Source organism: Hemiscyllium ocellatum, chromosome 16, assembly GCF_020745735.1.
Source record: "Hemiscyllium ocellatum isolate sHemOce1 chromosome 16, sHemOce1.pat.X.cur, whole genome shotgun sequence".
In the NCBI taxonomy this organism is placed as follows: Eukaryota; Metazoa; Chordata; class Chondrichthyes; order Orectolobiformes; family Hemiscylliidae; genus Hemiscyllium; species Hemiscyllium ocellatum.
In genome coordinates this window covers 72322631-72341530 of record NC_083416.1, presented here as the reverse complement: position 1 = coordinate 72341530, position 18900 = coordinate 72322631, and the positions used below count along the sequence as shown (strand labels likewise).

At 43.2% G+C, this 18900-nt stretch overlaps 1 pseudogene; it reads right to left on the bottom strand.

Moving 5' to 3' along the window:
* LOC132823091 (15-hydroxyprostaglandin dehydrogenase [NAD(+)]-like) overlaps positions 1–17111 on the bottom strand; it is a 47534-nt pseudogene extending 30423 nt beyond the window's left edge.
* Between the last annotated feature and the right edge of the window lie 1789 nt (positions 17112–18900).

Genomic DNA, 18900 nt, shown 5'->3' with positions numbered 1-18900 from the left:
CTGGCTGGTTTTGAAAAATGATTTTTTTTCTGTAAATCTTAATCCTGTTTTTTTAAAATTGGATAGTATTGTGGAGTGGGAGGTAAAAGATAGGTTTAAGAGAAAGGAGTTGTAAATAGTTGTTGTCTAATATTCTGGTTTGGACTTAAAACTGTTGTGGGCAGCACGGTGGCACAGTGGCACAGTGGTTAGCACTGCTGCCTCACATTGCCAGAGATCCGGGTTCAATTCCTGCCTCAGGCGACAGACTGTGTGGAGTTTGCACGTTCTCCCCGTGTCTGCGTGGGTTTCCTCCCATAGTCACAAAGATGTGCACCTGAGGTGAATTGGACATGCTAAGTTGCCCGTAGAGTTAGGTAAGGGGTAAATGTAGGGGTATGGGTGGGTTGCGGGTCAGTGTGGACTTGTTGGGCCAAAGGGCCTGTTTCCACACTGTAAGTAATCTAATCGAAAAACCTAAAGTTGTTAAATCTTTTTCTTTCAATAATGATATTTGGGATAATTCTTTGCCCCTTAAAATTTAACAGATTATGGCACGAGGTAAGTTCTTCAGTGTGGCTGATTTAAGTTAGGAAGGAAAAAGTTCATTTTCAAGTTGACAGACTGTGTCATTTGTAGGGCTACAATGATCAGTTCTGGGCTCTCAGTGATTTGCAATCTATGTTAATAAATTTGGCAAAGAGACAGAGTAAGATATTTACATTTACCAGCCATTCAAAGCTAGACAAAACATAAAAGTACTCATGAAAGGACACTTATCTTAGATTCTTGCACGGTATGGGTGCAATATTTATCGAGAAAACTTTTACTCTTTGTAATATAATATAGCACTCACAGACAGTGACGCAGTGAATCCTACTACTCCATACTTTGAGGCTGCATAAACTGGTCCAAGGAAGAAAGGAATTAGACCTGTTCACCATGAAATAGCAGAAAATTAGCATCAAACACTCCATCAAACAGAAACATGTGAACATATGGAAACACATTGGCATGAAAACAGGTCATCTAAGTCACGTCAACATTTACCCCTTACATGAAGAAATAGTCCTGATTACATTTGCCAGCATTTACTAAATTTAAAATGTAAAGGAAAGCTAAGCAGGAAACTGTCAGTCACAAATAACTTCTTTGAAAACAAAAAAATGCTGGAGGACACAGCGACAGGCAGTAGGCATGGTGAGAGAGCAAGCTAACATTTTGAGTCTCGATGACTCTTCACCAGAGTGGATGTGAAGTGTGAACTGTGAAGGGGAAAGCATTATGCTATAGTGTGGGAGAGAGAGAGTATGGAGTGCATGGAGAAAGGATTTTAATAGTTCAGATAAAATGATCTGAATGTGAGAATGGCAGAATGGTGGTGTGACTAAGTGCTAAACTGGAAAGAACAGACAGTCCCGTTGGAGTGGGATGAGGGGAGAAAGGACTTGGTGACAGAGGATGTAATAAGCAAAGATAAAGAATGGGAGTGGGTTCTCCATAATTAACCTCTCCATGGCAACACATTTGCAAAGAGGGTGGTATGGTGGCTCAATGATTAGCACTGCTACTTCATAGCGCCAGCGTCCTAGGTTCAATTCCAGCCTTGGGTGACTGGCTGTGCAGCATTTTTGAATTCTCCTCTTGTCTGCATGTGTTTCCTCCAGGTGCTCTGGTTTCTTTCCACAGGTTAAAGATGTGCAGGTTGGGTGGCTTGGTCATGCTAAATTTTCCAAAGTGTTGCAGACTGAGTGGATTAGACATGAGCAATGCAGGGTTGCAAGGATCGGGAGAGTTTGGGTAAGATGCTCTTCAGAGAGTTGGTGTGGACCTGATGGGCTGTATGGCCTGCTTTCACACTGTAGGGATTCTATGAAGAGGGACCATTTGTCAAACAATCTGCACATTCCTCACATTTGGTATCAATGTAGTTTTTCATTGAGACTTGTCCTGATGAGTGTGAGACAAAATGTGTTTTTTCATCAATACACTGTATTTATGTGCTAGAAAAGGATTGTTTGGATAAAACAATACTGGAAATATCCGTGATCTTCTTTAAAACAGCAGCAATGGTAACTTTTCTGTCCTTTGAGGGGGCGGGCATCGTCTCATTTTAACATCTCAGCTCCTGATAGCAGAGCAACATGCCCTTATTACTAAAGTGAAGTGTCAGCATTAGTTGTTGGTTTAAAGAGTTAGGTTTGGCTCATATTTTTCAAAAAGTAAAGACTGTGAAATAGATGAAGGTATCGTAATAGAGGAGACTTCAAACAAATTGTTTCGGCTTGTGTTACAATTTAAAGCTAGAGGTCATCTTTGTTGGACAAGGCTGAAGATAACAGGAACTGATAGCAGATTTTGCAATTTAGATTATACGTAAGTGGCAAACAGTAAAACACTGTTTAATGATGCACAATGATTTGTGGAATGTGAAGTCTGATAAACAAGATGGGCAAACTAAGGGGTCAGCAAATTGATTATTAGTCGGATAAACCAACTAATCCGTTGAATGAAGAAGATATTGAGTGGAATGAGCAACCTGGCTACGGTGGTGTAAAGATTGGTCAGTGGGTGGATCAACAGATTGGTCAAATGGATTAGATCAATCTGTGACTTGGTTAATGGGATGGATTTAGGGTCCAGATTTGGTGAGTTTTGAGCAAATTTGTTTTATGAATAAATATGATGAGTTGTTTACTGGGCTTTCTAGCGCCACACTTTTTGACTCTTATCTGCTGCATCTGCAGTCTTCACTTTCTCTAAGTTGATTATATTAATTAGGGTGCGTTAGTAGCCCACTGATATCGACAGGAAATTGTTTAGTAGGCAGTTGACAGGGAGCAGAGATAAGGAGCACATTCTCTGGCACGCAATATGTGACTGGTGAAGGTGTTTTTCAGCAACTGGTTTCGAGCTTCAACTTTTCACCGTTCTAAGCAATGAGTTGGGTTTTTATTCTTCCAGGATGGAGTGGTCATTGCCCAGGTCAATTTTGATTGCCCATCCTGATTTCCTTTGAGAAAATGATGGAGGTAAGATTCCCTTCAATATTTATTCATTCATGGAAGTGGGCATCGCTGGCTGTGCCAGTATCTATTGCTCATTCCTAATTGCTCAGAATGCAGTTAATCACCGAACAACATGGCTCTGGAATCACACATCAGCCAGAACATGGAAGGACATTGGTTTTTCTTCCCTAAAGGATCCAGCTATTTTTTTTCCAACAATCAACAAAGTTCATGCGAACAATTATACCAGCTTCTATTTCCAGATTTTGTTTTGGTGGATTCATATGTCACCATCTGCCATGGTAGGATTTGTACCCATGACATTAGGGTCTAGTGGCGAGTATTATAGTGACATGATAACCAACTCACAAAAGTAGTGAGCATATCTATGTGAGTTGAAAATGTGTTGCTGGTTAAAGCACAGCAGGTCAGGCAGCATCCAAGGAATAGGAAATTCGACGTTTCGGGCATAAGCCCTTCATCAGGAATGAGGAGAGGGTGCCAGGCAGGCTAAGATAAAAGGTAGGGAGGAGGGACTTGGAGGAGGGGCGATGGAGATGTGATAGGTGGAAGGAGGTCAAGGTGAGGGTGATAGGCCGGAGTGGGGTGGGGGCGGAGAGGTCAGGAAGAAGATTGCAGGTTAGGAGGGCGGTGCTGAGTTGAGGGAACCGACTGAGACAAGGTGGGGGGAGGGGAAATGAGGAAACTGGAGAAATCTGCCAGTTTCCTCATTTCCCCTCCCCCCACCTTGTCTCAGTCGGTTCCCTCAACTCAGCACCGCCCTCCTAACCTGCAATCTTCTTCCTAACCTCTCCGGCCCCACCCCACTCCGGCCTATCACCCTCACCTTGACCTCCTTCCACCTATCACATCTCCATCGCCCCTCCCTCAAGTCCCTCCTCCCTACCTTTTATCTTAGCCTGCCTGGCACCCTCTCCTCATTCCTGATGAAGGGCTTATGCCCGAAACGTCGAATTTCCTATTCCTTGGATGCTGCCTGACCTGCTGTGCTTTAACCAGCAACACATTTTCAACTGTGATCTCCAGCATCTGCAGACCTCATTTTTTACCCGTGCATATCTATGTGAGGCTGGTGCTTGAATAGCCTGTGGGATACCTCTCTCAATTTTGGCACACATCCCGAGTTGATAGTCCTGAGGAGGACTTTGCTGTATTAACTTTGTTGTTTTTGTCATTTCTGATGCTTAAGTTGACGTTGAAGTTGATGTTTCTTATTCATCTTTCCAGTGGTATTTTTGTGCAACTTTATGCTGTGGTAGGTCATTTTAGAGTTAATCACAATGCTTTGGGTGTAGAATCATATACAGGCAGACCAGGTAAGATAATCAGATTTCCTTTCCTGCAGAATGCAAGAGAAGTTGACAGGTTTTTACGACTATCTGGGAGCTTCATGATCTCCATTCATTGACCTACATTTTGCTGAGTTATCGTGGTCAGATTTGAATGACTGGCGTTAGGGCATTAAACCTGGGCCATTGGATTACTAGAGTTGAGAGTGTGGATTCCTGATTGAAGGGCTTATGTTGATTCTCCTGCTCTTCGGATGCTGCCTGACCTGCTGTGCTTTTACACCACCACACTCTCGACTCCTTCGATCTCCAGCACCTGCACTCTTTCCCATTGAATTACTGCAACGTCACCTTTCCCTTGAACGTTTTGAACTTTGAAAAGGATTTGGGTAAATTGGGTAGATATGAAGAAATTCTTCCAGATGGGAATATTTTAAACTTAGAGCAAAACCTTTTTGGAATAGAATTAAAAGCATTTCTTCATGCAAATATTAATTGAAATTTTCTTCTTTCTAGAAACAACTGCAGCTGATCAGGAACAATTGGATCTTGGAAGAGAAAGATAATTTGTACATAGAACATAGAACATAGAACATAGAAAAATACAGTGCAGTACAGGCCCTTCGGCCCTCGATGTTGCGCCGACCAAATCCTACCTAACCTACACTAGCCCAATAACTTCCATATGCCTATCCAATGCCTGCTTAAATGACCATAAAGAGGGAGAGTTCACCACTGCTACTGGCAGGGCATTCCATGAACTCTCAACCCGCTGCGTAAAGAATCTACCCCTAACATCTGTCCTATACCTACCACCCCTTAATTTAAAGCTGTGTCCCCTAGTAACAGCTGATTCCATTAGCGATAAAAGGTTCTCAGTGTCTACCCTATCTAAACCCATAATCATCTTATACACCTCTATCATATCTCCCCTAAACCTTCTTTTCTCCAATGAGAACAGGCCCAAGTGCCTCAGCCTTTCCTCATACGATCTTCCTACCATGCCAGGCAACATCCTGGTAAACCTCCTCTGCACTCGTTCCAATGCCTCCACATCCTTCCTATAGTATGGCGACCAAAACTGCACACAATACTCCAGATGAGGCCGCACCAGAGTCTTATACAACTGCAACATGACCTCAGGACTCCGGAACTCAATTCCTCTACCAATAAAGCTCAGTACACCATATGCCTTCCTCACAGCACTATTTACCTGGGTGGCAACTTTCAGAGATCTGTGTACATGGACACCAAGATCCCTCTGCTCATCCACACTACCAAGTAGCCTATCATTAGCCCAGTAATCCATCTTCTTGTTACTCCTACCAAAGTGAATGACTTCACACTTAGCTACATTGAATTCCGTCTGCCACCTTTCTGCCCAGCTCTGCAACCTATCTATATCCCGCTGTAACCTGCCACATCCTTCTTCACTGTCCACAACTCCACCGACCTTTGTGTCATCCGCAAACTTGCTCACCCAGCTTTCAAGCCCCTCTTCTAGATCATTTATAAAGATGACAAACAGCAACGGTCCCAAAACAGATCCCTGTGGTACACCGCTAGTAACTGCTCTCCAAGATGAACCTAGTCCATCAACTACTACCCTCTGTCTCCTTCCAGCCAGCCAATTCCTAATCCAAACCTCTAATGCACCCTCAATGCCATACCTCCGTAGTTTTTGCATTAGCCTACCATGGGGTACCTTATCGAACGCCTTGCTAAAATCCATATACACCACATCTACTGCTTTACCCTCATCCACCTCCTTAGTCACCTTCTCAAAGAACTCAATAAGGTTTGTGAGGCACGACCTGTCCTTCACAAAACCATGCTGACTATCCTTGATCACATTATTCCTATCCAGATGTTCATAAATCTTATCCCTTACAATTCTCTCTAAGACTTTACCCACAACAGAAGTGAGACTCACTGGCCTATAGTTACTCGGGCTGTCCCTACTCCCCTTCTTGAACAAGGGGACCACATTCGCTATCCTCCAGTCTTCTGGTACTATTCCCGTTGACAATGACGACATAAAAATCAAGGCCAATGGCTCTGCTATCTCCTCCCTAGATTCCCAGAGGATCCTAGGGTAAATGCCATCAGGCCCAGGAGACTTATCTATTTTCATCCTTTCCAGTATTCCCAAAACCTCCTCCCTACATGCTTCAAGGCCATCCATTCTAATCACTTGTGACTCAATATTCACACCAGCAACAGAGTCCCGTTCCTGAGTGAATACTGACGAAAAGTATTGATTTAGTGTCTCACCAATCTCCTCCGCCTCCACGCACAACTTCCCACTACTATCCTTGACTGGACCGATACCTACCCTAGTCATCCTTTTATTCCTGACATACCTATAGAAAGCCTTTGGGTTTTCCCTAATCCTACCAACTAAGGACTTTTCATGTCCCCTTCTCGCTGCTCTTAGCTCTCTCTTCAGATCCTTCCTGGCTACCTTATAACTCTCAATCGCCCCAACTGAACCTTCACGCCTCATCCTTACATAGGCCGCCCTCTTCCCTTTCACAAGGGATTCCAATTCCCTATTAAACCACGGCTCCCTCACAAGACCCTTTACTCCCTGCCTGACTGGTACATACTTATCAAGGACACTCAATAGTTGTTCCTTGAACAATCTCCACATATCATTAGTGTTCTTCTCCTGAAGCCTGTTTTTCCAATCCACGCATCCTAAGTCATGCCTCACCGCATCATAATTTCCCTGCCCCCAGCTATAGCTCTTGCCCTGCAGTGCACACTTATCCCTCTCCATCACTAAAGTAAAAGTCACCGAGTTGTGGTCACTGTCCCCGAAGTGCTCACCTACCTCCAAGTCTAACACCTGGCCTGGTTCATTACCTGGAACCAAATCCAGTATAGCCTCACCTCTTGTTGGCCTGTCTACATATTGTGTCAGGAAACCCTCCTGCACACATTGGACAAACACCAACCCATCTAATGAACTCGAGCTATAGCTTTCCCAGTCAATATCTGGGAAGTTAAAGTCCCCCATAACAACTACCCTGCTACTTTCACTCTTCTCCTGAATCATCCTCGCAATACTATCCTCTACTTCTCTCGGACTATTGGGAGGCCTGTAGAAAACCCCTAACAGGGTGACCTCACCTTTCCACCGTTATAATGCTATCCTTGACAAGCAATGCCACACCTCCCCCTCTTTTACCCCCATGTCTGACCCTACTAAAACATTTAAACCCTGGAACCTGCAACAGCCATTCCTGCCCCTGTTCTCCCCGCGTCTCTGTAATGGCCACAACATCGAAGTCCCAGGTACAAACCCATGCTGCAAGTTCACCTACCTTATTTCTTATACTTCTGGCATTGAAGTATACACACTTCAAGCCACCTTTCTGTTTACAGGCACCCTCCTTCGAAATTGATACCTTGTTCCTAACCTCCCTACACTCAAGGTCCTGTACCCTGAAGCTACAGTCCAGGTTCCCATGCCCCTGCAGAGTTAGTTTAAACCCTCCCAAAGAGCACTAGCAAACCTCCCCCCAAGGATACTGGTGCCCCTCAGGTTCAGGTGTAGACCATCCTGTTTATAGTTGGGTAAGTTTGGATGATGATAAGAAGCAAAAGCTTTTCAATGCAATTAATGTAGAGATTATCTATGATCTAATGGAATAGTGAAACACGTTCGACATGCTGACCCGTTTCTTTAGAAACACAGAAACATTCCGTTTTTTAATTTGTTTGTGGGATGTGGGCATAGCTGAACAGGCCATTACTTATTGCCCATTCCTAACTGTCCTTCAGAAAGTGGTCATCAGGTGTCTTTTTGACCCACTGCTGTGGGTACACTACAAAGTAGTGAGATAGGGAGTTCCAGGATTTTGACTAAGCCACAGTGAAAGAACGCTGACATTGTTCTGAGTCTGCATGGTGATTGTCTTGAAGGGAAACTTGTTGGTAATGGTGCTGTCATGCATCTGCTGTTCAGGGTAGGAGAGTTCATGGGTTTGGAAGGTGCTTTCAAAGAAGTTTTGTCGAAATTCTGAAGTATATGTTATAGATGGTACACACTGCTGCGACCTAGCATTGATGTTAGAAGGAGTGAATGTTTGTGGCGGTGGTGCCAATTTTGCCAGCTGTGAATCCTGCAGGGTGTCATGCTTCGTGATTGATGTTTGAGCTGCACTGATTCAGACAAGTTGACAGTATTCCATGACACTTTTGACATGTGCTTTGGGGCTGGTTGTCACAATTTGGGAAGTTAAGAGGTAAATGATCTGTGGCTGAATTCCCAGTCTTTGACTTAACTTGAAGCCAAAGGAGCCTCTTCAATTTCTCATCAATGTTACAACCCAGGGTATGGCAATGCCATTGCATGTGAAGAGGTGAGGGTAAGATTCTCTCATGTTGGAGATTTTACTTGCCATATATCAGTCCAAGCCTGAATGTTGTTCAAGCCTTGCTGTGTATGCATATGGAGTGTTCCTGTTCAAGAGACTGAAAGGGACTGAATTGCCCATTAATGTTTCTTGGGTGCTGTTTCACATGTGGGTGTTCCAGCACATGAAGGAGATCATTACTTTGAAAAGTAGATTGTTCAGGAAGGTGCCAGGAATTTGTGATGACTGAAGTGTAACTGTCAGTTAACAGACCATCGTCCTCTCCCATCTTCATGGACATTTCCTGTTCCCTTGGCACAACAATTGCCTTCACAGAACCTGAGCCTCTATTTCAATATTTGTTCATGTTGTGTGAAATGTCATAAGAACATAAAAACATCAAGCAGACACATGTCATCAGTGTAACAAATATGTTCTGCTGTTCAAGAAGAACAGTTAAAATCTTCTAAATCAATGGAAATGCCCTACCTCAAATTCCACTCCAAGTCACTCAATATCTTGACTTGGAAATATATCACTGTTCCTTCAGTGTCACTGAGTTTGCATCCTCGAATTCCCTCTCTAATGACTTTTTGGGTGGACCTAAAAAACATTGATTGTGGCAGTTCAAGTAGGAGCTCACCACCATTTCCTCAAATGTCCCGAGACAACTCCACCTACATGCCATGAGCAAGTTAAAAAATTGTCACGATATGAGGTCAATAAAACCAAGGGAAATTATTGCTGATCAGCATCTTCCATCCTTCTTTCTTACATATCTCTTTACCCCATCCCATTCTCCTGACAATCTCAGATCGCAGCACATCCATGATAAGAATCATTTGAGCTGAGGGAAAGAAAGCTTCCAAACATTCGGGGTGGGGTCTTCCACACCCATCATTGCTTAGTGGTGTTTAGAAACATGGCCTTTGACAAAAGTGTCACCATCATCAGCAAGAGCCTGTGCAGTGCCACCGTTGATGTCTGAGCTGGCCAGATCTTGAATGAAACCTCTGGTAGTGAGGGAACAAGGATATAACCTAATTATCCTCAGCCTCGATTTGGAGATGTTGGACTGGCTGGACAAAGTTAAAAATCCCACAAAACCAGGTTATAGTCCAACTTTCCAAATAAACCTGTTGGACTATAACCTGGTGTTGTATGATTTTTAACTTTAACCTTAGCCTCAGCAACCTACCAAAGGAGTACGTACTGTTGCAATCTATTGGGTCAAGAAGTTTATCACATCCGTTCTTTGCTGAGTCCTACATTGATTTACAGAATGAAACCTTCAAAACATTCACCGCCAAATTTAACACATCCCAATTTCAATATGTGTTCATTATTGAGCTCATATGAAACCCACTTAAAATAAACAATATACATTTGATACTTACCAGGTTTACACTGAGGCAGTTCTCCCAGTTTTGCTGAAGCAATCTGGAAAAGAGTGAATACAGTTGATTAGCAACAATTACAACATTTTTGAACAAGCATGTCAACGTTAAATACATTCCTCAGAATGACTCGTTCAGTTACTGAGTCATAAAGTGATGCAGCAGAGAAACAGGCCTTTCAGTCCAACATATCTATGTTGACCAACAAATACCAACTATGCTAATCCAATTTATCTGCACTTGGTCCATAACCTACCTTGCTCTGGTATGTTAAGTGCTCAATCAGATGCTTCTTAAATATTGCAAGAACACCTGACTCCATCACCCCCTCAGCCAATGCATTCCATATTTTCTCCACCCTCTGAGGGGAAATTTAATTCCTCAGGTCTTCTGTAAAACACTTAGTCCTCGCTTTAACCTTCAGGCCTTTGGCCTTAGATACATCTGCCATGGGGAAGAGAATATCACAATTTGCCTGTCTGTGCCTCCATAGTTTTGTGTACCTGAATCAGATCACTCCTCAGCCTTCTCTGCTACAGGGAAAATAAGCCCATTCTATCCAATCTCTCCTTATAATGAGACTTTCTATCCCAGTTGTCAGATGTTTCATTATCTGGATGATCTCTACATGCAAACAATTGGTGAATTTTCCTGATATTTTCCCCATGAAATGTGGTTGGGCAAGGCCTAGACAGAACTTTTAACTAAACTCTCTCCTGCTGTACAGTCAGAATTTTTGGAGATTCTCATTGGGAACACTTCTCTTGGTGGTGTGTGAAATGGGAGGAAAACTCCCAGCATGCTTTCTGTTTCCCACAATCAATAACAACCAAGATCTTGAAAAAAAAGCCACCAGTAGATTTGCAAAAAGCACTTCCCCTCCTCCATATACTCCTGGAAATGTTAATGGTGTGCGACATCAAACCATTGAGGAACATCTCTGCTTCTCTGCAAGAGGCAACAGGCCTTAGTCTTTTGGACAAAACTGTACAGACTGTGGGAACCATCATCAGAAGAAATGAGACACTAAACTGGAATATGGTCTTACTCCGGGGCACTAAACCAGGATCATCTAAACCCATGATCTACACAAGAAGCATGTACTAAGACCACAAGGGTCAAATCAAGGAACACCTGAACTGAGATTCTCCACCAGGAGCACTGAGACCCTGAAACTGAGGAACACGAAAAAGCTGAGCAGTATAAATTGGTGCCTGAGCACAGACTGAGTATTGAATTCTGGAATCTGTTCTCCCAATGAAGCATCCCATTTTTTGGTGGATGTTTATCCTCGGTTTTGAGGGCCCAGTTTCAAAGTGTAAACACGTCTTTCTGCTCCTTTCTCAGTACATGGAAGGTGATCCTCAATGCTGTACTGATTATACACTGCAATATGATTTAATATAAACTTACTAATACCACAATGTAATTCCCATTCAAGACTCACTCCAGCTGATCGTTACACCCTCTGGTTGCAACAAAGTGTTCGTTTAGAAACTGGTCAATCAGATTCAAAAAATTAGTGTTTGACTTGGTACCTTTCAGCTGATTCTCAGATGTTCCATGTATTCCATGAACAAAATATTCTCAGCTCCGTAGATATGTCCAAAGGCAGCTTTGGCGGCTTCACCTGTGGGTACATTGACATCAAACAGACTCAACTAAAGGAGGTAAAACCTGGTTCATTCCCAAAGGATCCTAAAGCAAATGTACAGGTTGGTCAATGTGTCTGAATGGAGCTTAGGTCAGTCAATGGCCCATTTCAAACCCTAGTTCCAACTCTGACCAGACAAATAAAATCTACACACTGAAGTTCTTCTGATTTTTTTTTCTGTTAGCACTTCCGATGGAGGATCCTTCAGCAATGATTCAGTACAGTGTTCCTTGAAGGAGATAGTGCAGAGATCCCCTTTTCTAGGGCATGGGCTGCTGGATTAAAATGAGTAAAGAGTTCAGTTGACCCAAAGCTTTTTCCAGAAGCAACAGTGGATGAAGAATTGTGTAGTTGTAGCATCATTGTCTTATTAAGCCAGGAGCACAACTTAATGCTTTGTGGATGTGGGTTCAAATTGCATCAAGGTTGTTGGTGGTGTTTTAAGATTGAGCAGTGATCTCTTAGGGGCATGTACCAGGTAGATATCAAGCAGCCCATTCCCTCAAGGTAGAAGGGTCAATAATAAGTAAACATTCTTTTAAAGTGAATGGCAGAAGGTTTAAAGGGGATTTGAGGGTATTGGGGATCCAAGCTGCACTGCCTGGGGTGGTAGTTGAGATGAGAAACCTCACAACCTTTAACAAGTACTTGAATGAGCTCTTGAAGTGATGTGACTTTGAAGGTTATGGGTCAAGTGCTGGAAAGTGCGATGACTGTAGATTTGCAGTTATTTTTATCAAGGGACACCTGATGGGTCTAAGGGCCTCTTCTGTCGTGTGTGAATCTATGATTCTGTCATGGGAAACAAGTGGGTAATGTACAAGTGGTCATGGGAAGGGTGGCTGAAATATACAGGTCAAGAGGTAGAATGGTAGCAACGTAGATAGGTCAGGCGTTGTTCGGGGTGGGCGTCAGAAGTCAAGTCAGGTGATAGTGCTGAATCAGGTTTGGGAGGGTGGAGGAGAAGTTGGGTCAGGAGTGAAGAATGTCAATGGGAGGGATTAAGTTGGAAAGTGGAATTGGGACAGGTCATTGGAGCGAGTCAGGTGGGGTAGAGAGTTTGTCAGTCAATGTGCCAGAGGGCTAGTTGACGACTGGGGACTACTCAGGTCATTTTGGGAGTGATGCTGCCAGGCTAGTAGTTGGATGCCAAGGGGGATGTTGGTTGGGTGGTCAATGTGAGTGATTTGTGTTCAGTTGTATTGTTCTCCTCGAGCTTTAAGGGTTTGTTGTTTAACATTTCCTGGGTGACTATCCTGACATGTAATGTGACACAACCAAACTCTGCAGCATGAAATTGGAGCCTTTTGTGGAGATATGGTTGTTGCTAGCTAGGCCAGCAATTAATGCCTGGTCTTATTTGCCCTTGAGAAGGTGGTGGAGAGCAGCTTTCTTGAACCATTAGTGTGCACCTTCTGTGGTTTAACCCACAATGCCATTTAGGAGAGAATCGCAGGATTTTGATCTCAACATAAATGAAGAAAAGCGATATATTTCCCAGTCTGCATGTGAATGTCTTTTAGGGCAACTTTCAAGTGTGGTGTTCCAGTGTATCTGCAGCCTATAATCCTTTGATATAGAAGTGGACACAGGTTTGGAAGGTGCTGTCCAAGGATCTTTGATGAACTTCTGCAGTGCATCTTATTTATGGCACACAAGCTGCTTCTGAGCATCGGTGGTGGAAGGAATCAATGCTTGTAGCTGTGCTGCCAATCAAGCCGGCTGCTTTGTCCTGGATGGTTTCAAACTTCTTGAGTGTTGTTGGAGCTGCACCCATGCAGTCAATTTGGAAGTATTCCATCACACTCATGACTTGTGCCTTGTGGACAGGCTTTGGGGATTCAGGAGGTGAGTTACTCACCACAGTATTCATAACTTCTGATCTGTTCTTGTTGGCATTGTGTTTATGCAGCATGTCCAGTTGACTTTCTGGTCAATGTCAATCTCAAAGATAGTGGGGGATTCAGTGATGGTGATACCACAGAAAGGCAAGGAGCTGTAGTTAGATTGTTTCTTATCAGTGATGGTCATAACTTAGCATTTGTGTCACACAAATGTTACTTGCTACTTGTCAATTCAAACCTGGATATTATCCAGCTCTTATTGCATTTGCCGATGGACTGCTTTAGTATCTGAGGAGTCATGAATGGCACTGAACATTGTGCAATCATGAATGAATGGTTTTAATGTCACATGTATTTTCTGGTAAGAAAGACAGTAAAATACAGTGAAAAGCTTTTCCACTATCACCATGATTCTGCACCATTTTTTTTACATTTTTAAGAATAAGAAAAGTAGAAAGCTTTATGTCAAAGGGAGTCGAGCAGTCCTGAGCCAGCTCATCTTCAGAGAACATCCCATTTCTGACCTTGTGACAGAGGGAAGGTAATTATGAAACAGCTAAAGGTGGTTGGTTTAGAAAATCTCCATGTTCAATAACGGTCCTCATGTGTTGCAGTAATTGTATTTCTACTCCTGAACTGAGAAACCCCGGTTAAAGTCCCAGCTGCTTGAGAGGTGTGTAATAACATGTGTGAACAGTTCAATTGGGAAAAATGTGAGCAGGATATTCAGTCATGTATTCTGTATGATTATTTGCTGACATTAAATCTATGATGTGTTGGTGCTGGTGTTGAATTGGTGTTGAATTGGTATTGTGTCAGAAGTCACACATAACCAGATTAGTGTCCCTGACGAAGGAGCACCGTTCTGAAAGTGTTAATTTGAAATAGACCTTTTGGATTATAACCTGGTGTTGTGTGATATCTTATTAAATCCATGAGATTGTATTATTTCTTCTGCCATTGCTTTTCAGGCAGTTATTTATTCTTAATACAACAAAGCAATGTTATATGGAGAGGAAGAAAACTATGCCGATTGAATGATGATGCTGAGTGATTGCAACTAGCAGCAAACCAAACAAGTTTTCAATAAAAAAGGAACCGAATAAAGAACATACCTCTTGATGTGATTACATGATCACCAGTTTGGGGCAAGTTGTCAAAGCTCCAGAACGATATACCAAAGTTGAATTATTAATTTTGTTAAAGCTTATTTTAAACGTGTGTATAATTACTGAATTGACCACATGTGCCTCTGTACAATTATCTGTTTGGGATTGGTTTTCTTTTGAAAATGGGAGATGTTGTGCCATGTCTTGCAGCAGATATGGAATCTGTGGAGTGACACGGTGGCTCGGGGATTAGCATTGCTGCCTCACAGTGCCAGGGACCCAGGTTTGATTCCAGTCTCAGGCGAGTCTCTGTGTGGTGTTTGCACGTTTTCTTTGTGTCTGCCTGAGTTACTTCCAAGTAGTTTCCTTCAACAATCCAAAGATGTGCAGCCTAGATGAATTTGTCATGCTAAATTGCCCTTGGTGTTCAGGGAGATGTATGTTAGTTGCATTAGTCGGGGGTAAATGGAGGGCAGTAGGGTAGGTGGAATGGGTTTGAGTGGGTTACTCTTCGGAAAGTTGGTATGGACTAGTTGCCCGAAAGGTCTGTTTCCACACTCTAGGGATTCTATGATACTGTTCTATATATTGTTTAAAGAGCATTCTCATGATGTCAGCACTATATATGCATATGGTCTGTTGATATAAAGATCTTAGGCTTCATCTTGCAGAGCTCTGTCCTCTTACAGCATAACAAACTGAGAGAAGCATGAGCACATAAAACATCTGATGGACTTTGTTTACGCCCAGTCACACAAACCCTTCACTGAAGCTTCCAACTTTTCTGGGATCCCAAACAGCTTCTGACCGCTACAGCTAAAAATAACGAGATGGCCTGGTGAAAGAGAATTGGCCACTCCCATTCAAGCTGCTTCCATTATTCCAACTTTTCAAAAATAGAGCCTAAAGCTGCCCCATGTTTTTACTTAGGCTCTTGTAAGTAGCCAGCTTTTATAACCTCTTTTCGAAAAAACCCAGGATAAAAAAAACCTTCTTAAAGCGACAGCATCATCACATGGGATGGCACATTGTGGCTGTACAGGACATTGGTTTGGCCACGTTTGAAATGCTGTGTTTAATTCTGGTCTCCCGGCTCAAGGAAAGAAACTGATAAACTTGAAAATGTGCAGAAAAGATTAACAAGAATGTTGCCAGGACGGAAAGTTTGAGTTAGGGGGAGAGGATGAATAGGTTGTGGCCTTATCCCTAGAGCATGGGAGGCCAAGGGACGACCTTATCGAGGTTTATTAAATAATGAGGGGTATGGATTGGGTGAATAGTCAAGATCTTTTTCCTAGGGTGGGGGAGTCCAAAACTAGAGGTTAGAGGTTAAAGTGACCGGGCCATGATTTAAAAAGGATCTAAGGGTCAACATTGGGCGGCACGGTGGCACAGTGGTTAGCACTGCTGCCTCACAGCGCCTGTAGACCCGGGTTCAATTCCCGACTCAGGCGACTGACTGTGTGGAGTTTGCACGTTCTCCCTGTGTCTGCGTGGGTTTCCTCCGGGTGCTCCGGTTTCCTCCCACAGTCCAAAGATGTGCGGGTCAGGTGAATTGGCCAAGCTAAATTGCCCTTAGTGTTAGGTTAGGGGTATGGGTGGGTTGCGCTTCGGCGGGTCGGTGTGGACTTGTTGGGCCGAAGGGCCTGTTTCCACACTGTAAGTCTAATCTAATTTTATTCAGAGGATGGTGCACATAGGGGACGAGCTGCCAGAGCAGGTGATAGAAGCAAGTACACTTATATCATTTAAAAGACATTTGGACAGGTACATGAATAGGAAAGATTTAGAAGGATATAGGCCAAATGCTGGCAAATGGGACTTGGTCAGATTTGAAGTCTGGTTGGCAGGGAGGGATTGGACTAAAGGGTCAGTTTCTGTGCTGTGTGAGTCTATGACTTTACAATGTTCACTTTTGCTGACAGAACGTAGGTATTCTGCAAAGTAGTTACCCAGTCTGTGCTTTGTTTCCCCAGTGTAGAGGTTACCACATTGTGAGCAGTGAATACAGTTGATTAGATGGAGTGAGGTGCAGGTGAAGCACTGCTTCACCTGGTACTTATTTCTACAGCATTAGATAGTGAGGAGAGGGGAGGTAGATGGGCAGGTGTTACACCTTCTGCCATTGCATACTGCCCCACAGGTAACTCCTGTAAATTGCTGGAATAATTTTACCCTGCAGATCAGTTTCAATTTAAAACTCTTTTTATTCAACCTAGCTTTTATGAACCACTTACTCCATATCAATCTTCAGATAACACAAATGGCTGCATTGTGAACACACTGCATGGATAATCGTTGCCTTTCTTCATGCGGGGAAATTGACAGAACCCGATTCCAGCAGAATTGTTACATTAGCACCGTTGTTCAGGAGGATTTCAGCAATTGCTTTTCCAATGCCTTGTGCAGCACCAGTCACCAGCGCAACTTTCCCCTGGAGCTCCATTGCAGCACTGATGGTGGACTTTTCTGTTTTGCTCAAAGACTTTATGAAGTGTGTGCAGTTAACTTATCATAAGTAAACATTTACATGAGCAACTGTTACCCATCTATAATCAGAGAGAGGTAGAAAGTCCACTGTCCATCCTCCTGATCTGATCAGTTTCCTCCCCATTCCTTTTTGTTTTTGCACCAATCTGAAATTCTGTCACCCTCCCACTTTTCCCCACCCAAATATTTCTAGTTCATGACGAGCATCCACACTATGAATTGGAGCAGTTCCTCACCCTTAAAATCAAGTAACGTTTGATCGGGTAAAGGGCTGCCAGATCTGAGTTCACTCTGCCTGTACCCCCTGTACCCAGGCAGGGAGCTATCACAACAAGATCCATCCCTTTTACTTTGTAAAATTAACAAACATGGATTTGGGAGAAGGATTGTGGGGTTTTGGGAGGAGTTGGTTGAGGTTAGCATATTGTCAATTACCATGGCCCAGCACCATTCTTTGTGGCACACCACTGGTCACAGACCTCCAAAATCAACCTTCCACCACCAGCCTCATCTTCTACATCCAAGCCAGTTGTGTATCAAAATCACTAGTTCTACCTGTATTCCATTAGATCCAACCTTGCTAACCAGCTTTCCATGAGAAATCTTGGGTGGCATGGTGGCACACTGGTTAGCACTGCTGCCTCACAGTGCTTGAGACCCGGGTTCAAATCCCGCTCAGGCGACTGACTGTGTGGAGTTTGCACGTTGTCTGCGTGGGTTACCTCCAGGTGCTCCGGTTTCCTCCCACCAGTCCAAAGATGTGAGGGTCAGGTGAATTGGCCATGCTAAATTGCCCGTAGTGTTAGTTGAAGGGATAAATGTGGGGGAATGGGTCTGGGTGGGTTGCGTTTCGGCAGGTCAGTGTGGACTTGTTGGGCCGAAGGGCCTGTTTCCACACTGTAGGTAATCTAATCTAATCTTGTTAAAGTGTTGTTGAGCAGTGTTTTACTGACGGAGGTCTGCGACAAGGGGTTTTCCACAAGGATTAGTGGTGGGACTGCTGTTATTTGTAATTTATATAAATGATTTGATTGAAAGTGTGAATAGTGTGATTATAATTTTGCAGATGACTCAAAAATTAATGGCATTGTGAAAGGTTGTCAAAGGACACAGCAGGATACAGATCAGTTGGAAAATTGGGCTGAGAAATGGCAGATGGAATTTGATCTGGAAAAGTCTGAGATGATGTCTTATGGGAGGTCAGCTCCCTGAAGGGGACAACACCAGTGGATAAAGTGGTAAAGAAGGCATACAGCGTGCTTGCCTTCATTGATTGGGGTTTTGTTTTATAAAAATTGGCAAGTCATGTTGCAGTTTTGTGAAACATTTGAAGAATTGTTTGCATTTCTGGTTGCCACACGATAGAAAAGATCTGGACACTTTGGAGTGGGTGAAAAGAATTTGACCAAGTTATTGCCTGGATTGTAGTTTATTAGTTCAAAGGAAGGGTTGGACAAACTTAATTGATTTTGTAAGAGTGTGGGAGGCTGAGGGCAACTTGATGGATATATGTGAAATTTAGAGAGGCATGGACAGCTTGGATAGTCATCACCTCTTTACCAGGTTAGAACTGTCAAATATGAGGTGACATAGATTTAAGTGGAGAAGGAGATTGTTTAAAGGAGGTGTGCAAGGCAAATATTTTATGCACAAGGTGATCAATGCCAGGAATGCGCTGCGAGGGGAAGTGTTAGAAAGAGACAGCAGTGTTTCAGAGTGATTTAGACAGACACATGGACAGGTAG